This window comes from Sminthopsis crassicaudata, chromosome 5, assembly GCF_048593235.1.
Source record: "Sminthopsis crassicaudata isolate SCR6 chromosome 5, ASM4859323v1, whole genome shotgun sequence".
NCBI lineage: Eukaryota > Metazoa > Chordata > Mammalia > Dasyuromorphia > Dasyuridae > Sminthopsis > Sminthopsis crassicaudata.
In genome coordinates, this window is record NC_133621.1 from 36,193,774 (window position 1) to 36,211,342 (window position 17,569).

Below are 17,569 nucleotides of genomic sequence, written 5' to 3' on the forward strand. Positions count from 1 at the left end.
ATTTTAAGCAGTTCTACCTTAGCATGGATTCATTAAACTGCAAATATGGAGAGTCCTGATCAATCTATTTGCAAATGGAGACTTGTCAAAAACTATAATATAAACATAACCCATTCCTCTTTCCTGTACTGTTTCCAATATTCCTATATTGTTTTTTGGGCAGTTGGCTTTTCTGGCTAGAGTTAATGCTTTGGCACAGATGTGCTGGGTTACAGATGATTACAAATCCTGTAGTCTCTTTGGTAAATTCAATTTGGCTTTTTTTCAATGAGATGCCTGATTTGAGATGTGGGGGAGGAAGGGGTTGAAAGGATAGATGAAAAAAAAGGGATTTGAAGGATTAACAAGTTTAGAAACCATCTGTGTGGTTCCATTGATATAAGGAACTCCCAGGTAACAAACTCCGTCTAACAATGTAAATTTACACATTCCCTGCAATTTATAGTCTTAGTGGGGTGCCTAGAATGTCAAGAACCCAGAATCCAACAATGTGTGTCACAGGATACTTGGACCTATATCTTCTTGGCTTCAAAGCTGATTCTATCCACTGTACCACACTGACATAAAAGCCTTAATCAGCACAGTCAGTGACCTAAGTGGTTATAAGATGGTTACCTGCTTCTATTGGATAAGGGATTAGTCTGGAGGCACAAAAATATTTTAGGGGACTTTCCATGTAGTTTGTAATCTCTGCCACATGGGGCTTAGTCACCATGACAAGAAATATGAGTCTCTATTATTAGTGTAGAGCACCTCTGAACTTTCTGCCTGAAGTTCAATTCTGTGGTTCTTCATTCTCTAAAAGCGCAGCTCACAAGCCCCCACTGATGTGTTTACTTTTAATAGTAAGACAGAAGACACAAATGAAAAGCCATGGAATGAAACGGAATGAAAATAAAAGGTTGCAACAAAGCATTTCCCCCATAAACCCAGGGCAGACTCTTCATACAGAGTTCTAGTGGGAAGAGTTGGTTCCTGTAGGGAACAAAGGTAGAAAGGTGTATAATTAGGGAGCACATGGCAGCAGGGCACACATATGAAGAAAAGCTCATGCCTTGGATGTTGCTTTGTTTTGGTGTTGTCACTCTACTCCCCCAGACACAATTCCTGCTAGTAATCTTCCCTTGATCCAACTTGTAGTTTCTTCTGGTAGTTGCTCAGTTCTTGCTTCTGCCAATTGTTGCTTGGCTTATTCCACTTTCTAACTCAGCTAAAATCCTTGGCCATCTGTTTCTTGGTTTCCATGCTTGCTTAATGTCTGTAGGCGTTTTCTAGTTCTTTTAGAAAAAGCAGAAAATTCCTGTTCTAGGACTAAAAATAAGCCTCCACCATCTTATTCTTTCAAAGTGTTGACCCCTGAGGTCCCTAGTATCCCCAGCAGAAGAGCCTTAGTCTTTTTTCTAAGAAAGAGGGGGTTGCTACACCAACGAGTTAAAGTCTTTAGTCCATAGCTCTGATGAAGTCCTTAGTAGCTAGGTGGGAGGTGACAGAGAGAGCCTGAATTACAGTAAACAATCTGGAAGCCATACTACTCTCTGTGACAAGCAAGAAGGAGCATTGATAGTATTATAAGTGGAGCTTTTGATTTTGATTAGGCCTTTTGTTACCTTTAAGTGGACTTTTATTACAGTCCTATTCTCGGTTGAATTCCTAGCCTAATTCTTTGTATTACCAAAACCATTATAATAACTCTATAGTTACTGTTATCCAATCAGAAAGCCAAGTTATGATGTCAATCCCCAAGGTTATATCCCCACTAAAAAAGAACTTATTGTAGAACTAACTTCTTTTTAGGGTTATTCCATTTTTTAGTCACTATTGCTACTGCCTATTAGGACCCTAACTCCTTTTTAGGGTTAGCCTGGGGTAATCTCCACTAGCCTGCCTTATGCAGTCTTAAGTTCTCTAAGAAACTTGCGATGCTTTAATAGTGCCTTCCTCCTTAATAAAGTCTTCTGATTTATGGAATCTTCCCCTTTGTTAATTGCTAAAACCCTTTTTCTTTGCTAAAAACCCTTATGAATGTAGTTCCTCTTCTAGCAGCATAATTAAATCTTTGCCTCTTGATTTGGAAAAGGTCTAAGGCTACAATTCTTTTGAGATACCTTGTGAGACTATAATTCCTATATACTTTGTGGGTTCAATGTTCCTGAACCCCGACATTTGGTGGCCCTGTACAGTGAGAGTCTGGCTGCACCCCAGAAACCCTATCACCTCCTTAATCTGGGATATGTAAACTAGTTATCTAAAAAAAATATTTTGACAAATGGATTTCAAAACAATGGTTTCCTTTGTAAAATTTGGATTTTATTTTATGTATTTAAAAGAAATTACCAAAGGAATCCACAATATAAAAGTTAAGGAGCCCAATCTTTGAATTAGATTTTTCTTTGGCCTTTTTTCTCTTAATTAAGTCTCTCTGTCAGATAAGTAAAATGATAATATAATATTAAATAAAAAGATAATGATGTGTCAAGACACATCAACCTTCAATCTGTTAAAACCAGGTTGTGAACCATATAACAATTATCTGCCCAATAACAGTTAAAAAGATCTAGGCTTCAGGATAATTAAGTTCTCAAATTCAGTTCTTCAATATAGATAAGTAGGTAGAGAAAAGTACAAATGCAGCCATGGCTTCTTCATATTCACATGTGGCCAGTCCAAGTCTGAAAAGGACTTTTCCCACCTTTACAACCACATGTACAAAAAATACTACCAAGAGAAGGAGTTAGAGGGAAAGAAGCCTTTTACCAGGGGTGTTCTAGAGGCCGTTCTAACCCTGGCCCTAGTTCAATTTCCAGTGTAAACATTTCATGCCACACACCAGAGCTTTTTCTATTGTTTTATTGATTGTCTGTACTTAAGAAATTGTAATAATGCAAATTAAACTTTTAAAGTGTGTGGTATTAAATATATATTAGCACACCCCTATATTGCTCTATAATTGATGGGAGACTCAGAGAATGAAGCTTTGTCTGGACTGGAGACTTGGTGATGACTGGGAGATAATGACAAGAAATAATAAGAAGAAATAAGAAGGAGGAAGAAGAAGGAGGAGGAGGAGGAGGAGGAGCAGGAGGAGGAGGAGGAGGAGGAAGAACTGATATTTATATTGCTCTTTAAGTGGGGTGGGGCGGGGGAGAGAGATGAGCATCTGATGTTTCCCAACAGAAACAGGGCTTGAAATAATGACTTGAAACCAGTTAGGGCAACACTTCTGCAAAAGTATGTGTTGATGCCTAATTGTGGCAAAGAGATGATCTTGGGTATTCTAAGCTGCTACTTCTATTCCAAGGGAGAACAAAACCTGGTAAGTTCCACCAAACTCGGAAGTCTTACTAGTTCTAGCTGTGTGAACCAGAGCAAGTCACTGAGCTTCCATCAGTTTGTTTCCTCATCACTAAAATTATTAATTGATGGAGACCATCCACTCTAGCACAATGACCAAATAGCCTTAAGATGTCGGTAATGTCTTATCTCTATTAAATTTATTTAGTAACTACAAGGGACAATCTCCACTAATGGTACTAAAAGTTCCCACAGAAAGATCTACACAAAATTTTCAAAAATCTCACCAACATTCCTGACACTTCCCTTATCTGACATGTGACAAATCTCTCTCTGTTGTAACTTTTGATCCAGAACAGTTTTGCAATGTTTTTCAAGTAATTCTGGCGATGTCTGATTAATAGTCTTAGTCAGTGCCCATTACTACAAAAATCTGGTCCATGATAGAAAACAGACATGTCAGTATATGACGTAGTCAACTTTCTCACAATTTTTTTTTTGAAATTGGTTTTTACCTTTGAAAACTCTAGCATGAAACAATGAACAAAATGTTTGAGCTTCTCCACTCTTAGGTGTTAAAGAGTGAATAAGTGAATGAAAAACAATTTATAAAGGAAATACTGTGCACCAAACACTAGATAAGATACAATTGAAAAAGCAACAGTCTTGCCCTCTATGAGCTTACATTGTAATAGGAAGAGACAATATAACTAAGGGACTGGGGTTAAGGAGGGGCATTTCAGGCTGGAATGTTTCAGGAATGGTTAGTGAGGCCATAGGGGATTCCATTGATAGACCCTTTCTATTGGGAAGATGGGTAGGAAAATGAAATATGATTGCTAATTGTTGAAAATGATAAACAATGTGAGATAGTCATTAATGAGGCTACTGAGCCCCAGAGTGGAACTTGTAAAGATAAAAGATTAAAACTTTTAGGGGATTAAAAGGAACGAGCATTTATTAGATGACATAATAGAATGCTGGGGCTTAGAGTCAGGAAGACATCTTCCTTAGTGCAAATCCGTCTTCAGATACATTGTTAGCTGTGTGATCCTGAGCAAATCACTTAACTCTATTTTTGCCTCAGTTTCCTCATCTTTAAAATGAGCTGGAGAACAAAATCATAAACCACTATAGTAAATTTGCCACAAAACCTTAAAATGGGCCATGAAAATTCAGATGCAATTCAGATAACCGAAAAATTGCATGTGCTAATCACTGTCTAAACCCTTCCTAAATATTATCTAATTTAATTCTCACAATACCTCTCTATGTATTATTATTTCTACTAATAGGGAAGGCACACAAAGATTAAGTGTCTTGCCCAGGATCAGATAGCTTGGAAGTGTTTAAGGTTGGTTTTGAACTCTGGTCTTCCTGACTCTAGACTTAGCACTTTATTTACTGTGCCACCCAGCTGCCTGGTCTCATTACAATAGAAAAGGATGAACAAATGCTTACTTAACAATTTTAAAGTCTGATAAAAAAAATCTTACAAAATCTCAGAAGAAAAATAGCAGAAAGACTTCTTATACAATTTATGTTGATTGGTTTTATCTGAATGGCTGTCATTACACAATGGTTCTAAATTTAAAGCATAAATTACCAAATTTGTGACTAAATCTCTTGTTTCCAAAATTTAATGTTCAGAGAAATATTATCTCAATGATAGTTTAGGGCATGATTACAAAGAAAAACATAATATTGGTCACCAATAACTTGTATGCCCAGAAAAGTACATTTGGAAACCTAACTATTTCTGAAGGTTTCTTATAATGGAAAAGACTCATGGTTCTTGGATTTTAGCCCCATGGATAATATGATTTAGTAGAGTTGGGGGAGAGGCAAATTTTAAAAAAAAAATAAGTAACTTTCCAATTTTATGTTTAGCTATTAATTCTTCTTTATCACATTTTGGAGGGTCAATGCTTTTGCTTAATGTGAATGGACACAGAATCTCGGCATTTGAAAAGATTCCAGGGGGTCAACTTTCCAACTCATGCTTAAGTGGTGATCTCCTTTTCATCCTTTCCATTAAGTTGTCATCCAGCCTCTTCCTGAAGACTTCCAAAGTCATAGGATCTCTCCTGTTAGTCCAAAAGCTACCTCTCCTAGGATTTGTGCCTCATGTCCCATCATCCTTTCCTGGAAGTCTCCATGCTCCAAACCCATAAGAAACCGAAAAAAAAAAAAAACTTATTGTGTTGTCTACTGATTTCCCAAGCCAAATTCAACATGCTAGATCATTTGTCTATTTCAGCCCTTGATGAACTATCAAAAGAAAAAAACCTTACCACTATCTAAAAAGGAAATGTGTTTATTTTGACAAGGCTTTTTCATGAATCTTTTTCTTTTTTAAAATTCTGCATTCCTAGGAGTTCATAAGTCACCATCTTCAGTACTTCATGCTAGAATTTTTCTGAGGATTGTTGTCAAGTTTATGGGTCTTTATTTTTCATAATCCTCTTTTGTGTAAATTGGAATTGTGTTTGCTTGTTTCTAATCTTCCATCAGGTTGACCTTCCTCTATGATTTCTCAGTGGTCTGTAATCATGTCTGCAAGTCTTTTTAGTACCTTGGAATGGAATCTATCTGTGCCTGGAAATTGATATTTCCTTCAAGTTCCGGCATTTTCTTTTTTCCTACAGAGGGGTTTAATTCTCATTTAATGATGTTCTAATTTTCTAATTCAAAATTGGTGGGGAAAAATGGAAATAAAATAGCAAAATGTCTCATTCTCTGTCTCTCTTTTTTTCTCTCTCTCTCTCTCCCTCTCTTCCTCCCTCCCTCTCTCTCTCCTCTCTCTCTCTCTCTCTCTCTCTCTCTCTCTCTCTCTCTCTCTCTCTCTCTCTCTCTCTCTCTCTCTCTCTCTCTCTCTCTCTCTCCTTCTCTCTCCTTCTCTCTCCATACTCAATTGGCAATGATCCCTAAGTTCATCTTCTTTACCAAATTCAACTTTAGCAAAACAACAAAAAACAAAACAATATCACCTATACCTTTGTGGGTTTTTTTTGTTTTGTTGCGGAGGCAATTGGGGTTAAGTGACTTGCCCAGGGTCACATAGCTAGGAAATGTTAAGAGTTAAGTGTTGAATTCAGGTCCTCCTGTCTTCAGGGCTGGTGCTCTATCCACTGCTTCACCCTAGCTGTCTTCTATCTTAGTATTTTTAAAAACAAACAACCCCCCCCACACACACACACCCAGGTCATGGGGACCTTTTGTCTTCCTGGCATTATTCTTCATATTTATTACCAGTCATTTGTGTCTTGGTTTATGGGAATCTCCTTCCATCCAAATATTCTTTCAAACTCCAAGTTCATAGAAGAATCTCTAGACCAAGAAAGAGGACACCTTTGTTTTGTGAGTCACTAGTAAAAGTCAAATCATATTTCCCAGATGCCACTTTAGTGCCACATTAGGTTCCACTGTCTCCTAAACAAGGTCATTCTGGAAGGCAGACATAGGCTGTTTCATTTTTGAATTTATATCCAGGGTGGTTGGCATGCTGTGAACCATTAGGAATTGTTTCTTGAATTGAACAAATCTGTGACATAGTTAGGTAAATATTATCTTTGCCATTTTACAGATATGGAAATTGAGGTGCAGTGATTAAGTGACTTGCCCTTGATCCCATAAGTGTCAAAGACAAGATTTTCCTCCTGACTCTTTGAACTCAGGACTCCTAACTAAGTACTCTTTTGCTTATTAAAAGTTTTGCCTATAGACCTAGAACTTATATTTTGCTACTGTCAGAGAGATAAGGCTTCTTCCAAATGCTAGTTAGAAATAAAAGAAAAGGAGATCTACCTTTGATCTTATGATGGCATAATTTATGTCAATGCTTCGTCTGAGAAGGGAATAAAACTGAAAATCCTAATAGCTTTTGGTCCATTGTAATTGGTAAAATGTAAACACAATTCCCCCCCCCAAAAAAAAAAAAAACAAACAACTTAGGTGAAAATTATTCTTCAGGGGGAAAAATTACTCCACTGTTGTTCAGTTGTTTTCAACTCAACCGTAGTTGGAGTTTTCTTGTCAAAGAGACTGGAGTGATTTGTCATTTCCTTCTCCAGCTCATTTTACAAATGAGGAAATTGAGATAAACAGAATTAAGTGACTTGACAGGGTCACACAACTGGCTTTATTTGAACTCACAAAGAAGATTTTTCCTGACTCCAGCATGAGGGCACTCCCTAGCAGCTCTCACTCCACTGTACATCCTATCAATAAATAACATGGCAGATTAGATGGAGTGGATCTCAGGGACAGGAAAACTCAGATTTAAATTCTACCTTCTACCCATACTGACTGTGTGACTGTGATTAAGTCACTTTTCAATGTCAGAGGCAACTCTATGATCTTAAATTGAAGACAAAATGCTGGTCCATACTATCTGGGGGAGTTTCCTTAATGGAAGTTCCTTAAATAAAAGAAATCCTAGGTCCAGTCCAAACCTATTTGATACTTACTGATCTCTAAAGGTATTCCCTCTAAAGAATTCCACTAGGAATAATTTTGCAAAATGTGGGATTTGTCTCTGATGATTTCTTTCCTTTGTAGCACCAGCATTTGCTCTTAAATTTAGTGGAAAGAAGATTAAAAGAGAAGAAGAACTCTCTTTTCTGAAGGTCAAGGAACAGGGCTTAAACCAGTGATAGCAGAGCCAGGATAACCACCTGAGACAAACACTAAGAGATGTGTCCAAGATCATGATGAAACCTGACCTCAAAGACATTGGCTAGGGAGGGCATGGGAGAGAGAATATCTTGGAACCTGATGGGGTTATTTCTAAGGTGGATCCTATATAGAGAGCTTAGAGGGGGTGAAACAAAGGAGCCAGGAAAGCTCCCATGGAATGCAAACACTAGGTGGAGTAAAGATGAAACTTGTCATCTGGTAACTTCTAGAGAACAGGATTGGTGCTTTGCATTTCTACTATCTGCGCCTGGTGCACAGTAGGTACTTAATAAATACTTGTGGTTTACTAACTATTCTACGTATGTCCTAAATTCAGCTGTTTGTCAATGCTGAAGGACCACGAATGACTATTTTGCAAAGCCCAGGTGTTCTCATCCAAATGTTGGTTCTGACTTGTACTTCTTTACTTGACGTTAGAAAACCTTCAAAAGGGAAATCCACAAAGATGTCCATAAGAAATTTATCTATATGCTTTTTTCATATATAATTCCCCATCTTGATGGTAAAATAATAGTTTAAAACCAGTCTGTAAAAAGTTGGGGAGAAAGTAACTTAGTAAATTCTGTTGCCCATCTTTGGTTTTCCTTTGTAGTTAAAAAGGGATGCTTTTTGTGAAATCCAATTCTGCTAAAATGCCAAGTCCTTCAAAATGGAGATTAGATAATGGGAACAAAGTCTGTGCCCCTTGGATGCACTGTCTGAACGTTCCACCTCTCTATAAGCTTTTTGGATGACAAACTGGGCAAAAGGATTTGTTTTCCAATGACTACCGTATAGATCATTAGAATCAAGTTACTCATTCCTTGCCATTCCCCTCACCTCACCCCTACAATCTGTAAGAAATCTACAGAGGTCAAAATGACAGAATTGGAAAATCCAAGAGATGGGTATTGACTTTTCTGTCCATGAAGCCAGCATGATGAGATGTATGTGCATTACTGTCTGCCAGGAATCAAAAGGCAGAGGGGAGGGAGCCTGGAGAAGTGGGGAGAATGGATTGGCCACAGAGAATCTGGACTTCTTCAAAACAATCAGGGACAAAGTGTGGGGTAAGAGAGTCCTATCCAACACTAAAAAATGCACACCCAGAATCTGGCACTTAGGACAATAAAATGAAAATGATATAAAGAATATAGCTTCAGAAAACATTATTTTTAAATTTTATTTTATGTATTAATTTTAATTTAGTTTTTTATTCTGCAGATCAGTCAAAAGTCAAAAAAGTCAGACTATTGAAATAGTCTCAATATTTGTTTAGAGTACTTACCCTAGAATTATCTCTTAAATTATATTTTTATTATTTTTCTCATTTAAGCACATTGCATTTTTTTATTTTAATAAAAAATTTATCACTGTCTTCCCCTACACACAGCAACTACTAATAAATTCTTCACTGCAACCAAGAAAAACACTTCAGGAAACTGAGTCTGACAGTGTATACCACCTCCCACATCCATCATCCCCCATCTCCCTGCTGATAGGAGGAAAGTGTTAGCCCAACATTGGTTCCCTTGGACTGAGAGAAGTTATGATAACAAATCAGAATGTTGCTTTCACTTACAGGACATTATTCTAGTTCTGATGGGTTTAGTTCCCTTCTTGAGTCCTGCAGCAGTTCATGTAAACCTTCCCAAGTTTCTCTGAATTCCTCTGTTGTCATTTCTAAGGATGCAGAAACATTCTCTTACATTTCTATTCAATTTATTCAGCTGCTCTTAATGGATGGCTACCTCTTTTATTTCCAGAGATTTTAAAAGATATTTCTAATGCTTAAAAAATACTGACTAGTATTCAGATCTATGGTAGGAAGTTATTTAAAAGCTACAACACTATTAGCCACAAGGGATGCTTCATTTAAACCAAAAAGATCCAGTAATTTCCTACAGTAAATTGCCCTCTTGTTGATGAAGAGAATACTCTCAAAATAACTGAGTTTTCTCCCCCCCCATCCACCCAGTAACAATTTGCCTCATCTCCTGTTCCTAGAAAGGTGGCTTCAATCCAGGCACTTAAAAACTGTCCAAAATTTCAAAGACAGATATTCTAATCTCCAACTCATAAATCTTTGTAACTTAAAAGGAACCACATGATGGAAAATTGGTTTTATTGTGTGACTTCTATTTTTAAAAAAAGGGTTCTTCCTCTTACCCTTCGACCACCCTTTGTGTGCTCATTCTTCTTGCCTAGCCAAAATGGCCCTAGGCTGGAGCAGGACGGAAAGAGGATTTGGTTTTCAAATATAACCATTACAATGCTTTCATAGACACATGTAAAAAACAAACAGCATGTTGCCACAAGTTTTCTGGTTTTCCACACTTAGGACATAAAGCAGATAATATGCCAACAGACTGAACATTCACTTTCTCTAATTACATAATATCTACAACTGAAGTTTGGGAATCTTGATTTCTATGCTAGCACTCTAGAATATAGAACTCTGCTCCCAAAGAGTTCACAGACTAATGGGGGAGACTACACCTGAACAATTGTGCACAATCACAATAAATACAAAATAAATTAGAGGTAACTAACGGGTTTCTTACAAAAGGTGGGATGCATGGTCATTATATTAATTTTTCTCCATTTAACAAAAAAAAAAGTTTATCTAACAGGTATGGAAAGACTATGTAGCAAGAATATAGCACAGATTCATCATTGTACATGTCCTTTAGTTCTCTGGACCAAAAAAAAGTTTTTTGGTTTTTTTTTCAAAATATTTATTTATTTTTAATGTTCTTTTCTATTTACATTCTTTCCCTTCTTCCCACCCACTAGGAAGGCAAGCAAAATGGTATCAATTAATTATACATGTGAAATCATGAAAAACATATTTCTGTATTAGCCAAATTCAAAAAGGAAGAAAAGAAAGTGAGGAAATTATACTTCAATCATCTCCATTCAGTTCATCAGTTCTCTTTGGAAGTGGATAGCAATTTTTTCATCCTGTGTCCTTTGGCATCATCTCAGATCACTGTATTGATAAGAGTGGATACATCTTTCATAGTTTATCATTATTCAGACATTGTCCTTTCTGCTCATAATGATCTCCCTGTTCTTCTCGTTTCACTTTGCACCAGTTCATATAGATCTTGCCATGTTTTTTTTTCTTTTCTGAAACCACCCCCCCCTCTTCATTTTTTATAGCACAGTAGTACTCCATCACAATCATATACCCTAACTTGTTCAACCATTCCCTAATTGATAAACATTCCCACAATTTCCAATTCTTTATCACCACAAAAAAGAGCTGCTATAAATATTTTGTACACTGAAGTCCTTTTACTTTTCCTGTGATTTCTTTGGGGTACAGACCTAATACTGCTATTATTGTTGAGTTAAAGACTATGAACTGTTTTATAGCTATTTGGGCATAGTTCCAAATTGTTTTCCAGAATTGGACCAGTTCCTCATCCCCTCCAGTATTTGTCATTTCTGATAGTATGAGATAATTCTTTAGAATTATTTTAATTTGTGTTTCTCTAATCAATGCTGATATAAAGTATATTTTTCATGATTATAAAAAGATCAGAGAATGGCTCTAATTTTTGTAAATTTGATTCATTTTGATGAAAAGGAAGAGGAGCTTTATATATATATATATATATATATATATATATATATATATATATATATATATATATATATATATATATATGACAACTCTTTCTTGGGAACAAAGAATTGGAAATTGAGTGGATGACCTTCAACTGGGAAATTGAACAAATTGTGATATGTGATTATGATATAATACTATTGAGCTATAAGAAATTAACAGGATGCTCTTGATGCAAAATTAAATATACTGTATAGAAAGTAATAACAATATTGTAAGATGATCAGCTGTGAATGATTTAGCTATTCTCAATAATACAACAATTCAAGACAACTCTGAAGGAGTTTGATGAAAAATGCTACTGATCCCCAGAAAAAAAAAGAACTGATGATATCTGAATACAGATTGCAGCATAATTTTTAAAAATATTTTTATTTTTCTTGAGGGTTTTTTAATCTGTATTTTCTTTTACAACATGAATATCATAGAAATATTTTGTATGACTACATATGTATAAGCTACACCAAATTGCTTATCTTCTCATTTGAGGAATAGAAGGGAAAGAAATTGGACCTCAAAGGTTTAAAAATGAATTTTAAAAATATTTGCATGTGTAATTGAAGAAAAAAATACTAAATTAGATAATTAAATTTGATTCATTTATCTACACATTTGAGAAAAGAAGACATTATTAGAGAAATTTTCTGTAAATTTTTTGATATTACTTTATTGTCTATGGTATCTTTTAGTAAAATGCAGTTTCCCTGATTATTTCTTTTAAGTAGGTCTATTTGTGCTTTTGCTTTGTCTGAGATCATGATTACAACACCTGTCTTTTTTTTTTTTTTTTAACTTCAGCTGATGCTTATTAGATTCTGCCCCAGCCATTTATTTTGACTCCATGTGTGTCTTTCTGTTTCAACTATGTCTCTTGTAAACAACATATTGTTGGATTCTGGTTTCTAATCTATTCTGCAATCTGCTTTTGTTTTATGAGTGAGCTCATCTCATTCACATTCAAAGCTATTTTCTTCTGTTTATCCTTCTCTCTCTCTCTATCCTGTCCCTCCTCAAAATTTGGTCTTGCTTCTGAACACTGCCTTCCTTAATCTGCCCTTCTTTTGATCATTACTCTTCTCCATATGTCTCATTCCCTTCTCTTCTTATTTCCCTATTGGATGAGATATGTTTCTATATCCAACTGATTTTGTGTGTATGTATATGTGTATACGGACAAATATATTCTTCCCTCTTTGAAATACTTCCAATGAGAATAAGGTTAAAACATTGCCCACCCTATCCCCTTTCTCCTCCACTATAAAGTTTTTCTTTCTCATTCATATGAGAAAAATTTCCCCATTCTTCTCCTTTCTCCCAGTGTATCTCTCTCACCCCTTCAGTTTTTTTCTTGAAGCTCATCCCAATATAATGAACTCATACCTTTGTCCTCTATCTATGATCTAATAATAATAAAGTTCTTGGGAGTTACACATATCATCATCCCACATAGGAATGTGAACAGTTCAAGTTTATTGAGTCTTTTATGATTTTTGTTTACTCATGTTTACTTTGTTTACTACCTGTTTATGTTTGTGGTTGAATGTTAGATCTTTATTAAGTTTCGGTTTTTTCACAAGGAATGCTTGCAAGCCCTCTATTTCATTAAACATCCATTTCTTTGCCTTCCAAAATATCATATTCGGAGTTCTCTGCTTTTTTAACATGGAAGCTGCTAAATCTTACATTATCTTGATTCTGTCTCCACAATCTTTGGATTCCTTCTGGCTATTTGATCTAAGAACACTATAATTTGGCTATAATATTTCTGGGAATTTTCATTTGGGATCTCTTTCAGGAGGTGATCAATGGGTTTTTAAAAATTTCTGTTTTAGCCTCTCTAAGATATTGGGGCCATTTTCCTTGATAATTCCTTAGTGATTTTTGCTGTTAATTTTTAATTTTAATAATATATTATTTTCCCCAGTTACATGTAAAGATCAATTTTCATGTTCACATTTTTTTTAATTATGAGTTTCAAATTTTCTCTTTCTTCCTAATTCTCCTCTCCCTGAAACAGTAAGCAAAGTGATAGGTTACACATCTTTAATCATGCAAAACATATCACCATATTGATAACTTCTTGAATGATGATATTTAGACTCTTTTTTTATCATGACTTTCATGTAGTCAAATAATTCTCAAAGTGATCCTGCCTTGATCTATTTTCCAAGTCAATTCTTTTTCTAATGAGACATTTCACTTTTTCTTCTTTTTCCCTGTTCTTTTGATTTTGTTTTATTGGTTGATGTCCCATAGAGTCATTAGGTTCCACTCGGCCAATTCTAATTTTTGTTGGTTTGGTTTGATTTGGTTTGGCAATTGGAGTTAAGCAACTTGCACAGGGCCACACAGCTAGTAAGTATTAAATGTCTGAGGCTGGATTTGAACTTAGGTTCTCCTGTCTCCATGGCCAGTGCTCTATCCACTGTGCTATCTAGCTCCCTCCCCCCCCCATTCTAGTTTTTAAGAAATTATTTTTCTTTGATGTTTTTTGTTTCTCTTTTTTCATTTTTGGCCTTTTAAAGGAGTTCTTTTCTGCAGTGAATTTTTGTACTTCCTTTATCATTAGTCCAACTCTGTTTTTAGGGTATTAATTTCTTCAGTATTTTGGTGCCTCTTTTACCAAGCTATTAGTTCCCTTTTTATAATTTTCTTGTATCATTCTCATTTCTTTTCCCAATTTTTTATACCACTTATCTATTTCTTTAACTCTTCCAGAAATTCTTGCTGAACTTGGATACAAGTATCATTTTTCTTTGAGGTTTCACTTGTAGCTGGTTTTTTTTTTTTTTTTTTTTACATTGTTGCCCTTTTCTGAGTTAATGTTTTAGTCTTCTCTGTCACTGTGGTAGTTTTTTAAGATCAAGTCATTTATCCAACTTATTTCTTGATTGCACTTTATATTAAAATTGAGCTCTGCTCACTTCTGATGAAGAGGCTCAGTTCTAAGCTTCTAAGGTGCTATTGTTTTCAGAACTAATTCTGGGGGTCTGTAAGTTTTTATTGCTTCCAAGTTGGTGTTTTCCTGAGAGGTGTGTGGTCACTGCTCTCCTGATCGGTGCTTTGGTTTTTATCCCAGAAGGGGTCCTGCTCCCCTGCAACTATAAGCACTAGTGCTCCTCTCTACCTTGGAACTGTAACAAGTCCTTGCTTCCATGTGATAAACCACAAATATTTGGAACTGTGACCAGGAAATGCTATTGATCATAGAATTGCCCATCTGTACCAGCTATAATCAGAAACTGGTTTCCGATCATCTCTTTCTGACTAATGGTCCAATCCTCTTACCATCTCTGGGCTAAGAGAACCTGAGGCTTGCTACCACTATCTCAGCCACTGCTTGTGTGCTCTGGGCTGGCTCCCACCCCAGTGCCACAGACCTTTCCTAAGTTGTCCTGGGTTGGTAAAACATCTCATTCTAACCTTTTGTTGCCTCTGCCAATTCCAAAATTTGGTTTTCGGAGTTAATTTGACATTGTTTAGAGAGGAACGCTGGGAGAGTTCATCTGGATTGCTGCCTGTGCTCCTTTTGATTCTCATACATCATAAATAATTTTTTGTTTAAATGTCATCTGTCAAATAAAATATGGGTCACTCACACAGCGAGTAAATGTTTGAAGGTTGGAATTCAGGTCTTTCTGACTCTAGGTCCAATGTTCTATCCATAGTACCTAGTTGGTGTGTGTGTGTGTGTGTGTGTGTGTGTGTGTGTGTGTGTGTGTGAACCTTAACCTAAGGAACCATTCTACATATATAATAGATGAGAACCCAAGATGTTTCTTCCAAAATGCGCTTAGTAAGCAGGCACTTGGACTTACTATACAGTGGATGCAAGAGTATGGAAATGTGACCTTGATTCTCACAGTTAATATCAATAGCAAAAGTTGTTCTATTCCATGACAAAACTTGCACGTGACCCTGGACCATCACTGATACTATTTCTTCTTTGTTCTCTTTGTATTTAATACCTAGCCTAGCCTGGATTGAGATCTACCATTGTCCCATCACTACCTAGGGCCAGTCTTGTGAGTAAACTCTCCTAATAAACCTATATCCCCACAATGGTGTGGACTGCTTCTTTCTTTAGTATCTTGGTACCTTTTCATTACATGAGAACCATCCTTCTAGATAGTTTGCACCCTTATAGAAGATACTATTATTATCCCCATTTTACAGAACAGGAAACTGAGGCAAGTTAAAGACTTGCTTAGGATCACACAGCTAGTGAAGTGTCTGTGGCAGGATTTGAACTCAGGTTTTCCCAATTCTAGGTTCAATGTTCCCTAGTTCAGACTATGATATGGAAAATCCATTGAGCTGGTTCTCAATAAGTATACATACATATATATATATACATATATATATATAATATACATATATATAGACACACACATATATGTACGTGTGTATATGCATAATAGTATATAGAATATATTCCATATATAATGTTATATACCATATATATATATAATACTATATAGATGTTCTTGTAAGATAAAGGAAAATGATGTTTAAGCCAGTTTTTTACATTAACCACTTCTATTAACATATTTAATACATATTTAATAAATGATTTCCTAAGGCATGTTACATCCCAAAGTATTTAAGGAGGCCCTTGGGTTTACATATTCATGTGGGAAATAGACAACTTTTATTATCAGTATGACTATCCTTTATTGTCACTACTAAACAACATCTGTAAATTAACTGTTGGTTGCACAGAGTGGATATTGTACCAACAATACAAGTCTTGCACATAATAGATGTTTATTGAATGAATGAATAGTTGAGACAAAGGAATCTAGAATATGGGAACTTGCTTTTAGGATTTTACATTGTAAGATACAGATTGGAAGACCTAAAGAATCCCAGATCTGCAGACATGAGAAGAAGAATAAGGCAGATATTTTAATGGGCCAAAACATTAAAGACAGGAGTTCTTAACCTTTTTAAAGTCAGAGGCCCCATTAGTTGCTTGGTGAAGGCTATGGATTTCTCAGAATAATATTCTGAAATGCATAAAATAAAATAAAAAGGGTTACAAACAAAAACCATTTGTATTGATATGCAATTCTCTAAATTGTATTTTAAATAAACAAGCTCACAGACCCCAAGTTAAGAACTCTTAGCTAGTATAATTTTATGGGCTGGGGTAATTACAAAAGTAATGCCAAAATGGTCTAAATTTTGTGTGTGTGATTGTGTATGTTATATCTATGGATTCAGTGTTGTGAAGGGATGAAGATGCTATGTCAAATACAATATAAACAAGTAAGGTTTGGTGTCCAAATTCCATTTTATCATGGCCCACTCAACTGCTCGATATAACATCTACTGGATAAGAAGCTTATCTTGAAGTTAAGAGGCCTTGGGCTTAAGTTAAGACACCTATTGGCTTTGGGACCTTGGGAAAGTGGTCCAATCTAACTTGTAGAGAAAGTGTTCATCTAGATTGGTGGAGGGAGTTTTGACTCCTGGAATTTCCCTCTACCAAATAAATCATAGACTTAATCCCTGCCCCTCAGAAGTGTTGAGTCTCCCTAAAGATATCCTGAGATAGCGAAGACCACTATAAGAAAATATCTTGATTATAAACTGTCCATGTGGATTGAATAAATGTTGAGGGCATGAGAGCTAATCTCAAAGCAGGAAGAAAAGAGTATGGGAAGTAAACAAGCTCCATCTAGACTTAGAGAGCCCCAGCTCTTTATGGAGCTCTAGTTTGATCCACTGGATTTGGAATGCCAAAAAGTTTATTTGAACTTTGAACCACTTAGGCAAATTTTGAGCATGTAAGTCAGAAGTAGTTATAGTTAAGCTAATTAATGATGTTGCATGAAAGAAAAGGACAAGAAAGAGGGAAATTGATATAGTCCAAGAAAAGCTTCAAAATTGGTCCAGGATTTAATTCAATTGACTTGCGGATCTTCAGTATCTCAGTAATATTCATCTAGTATAACAGATGCT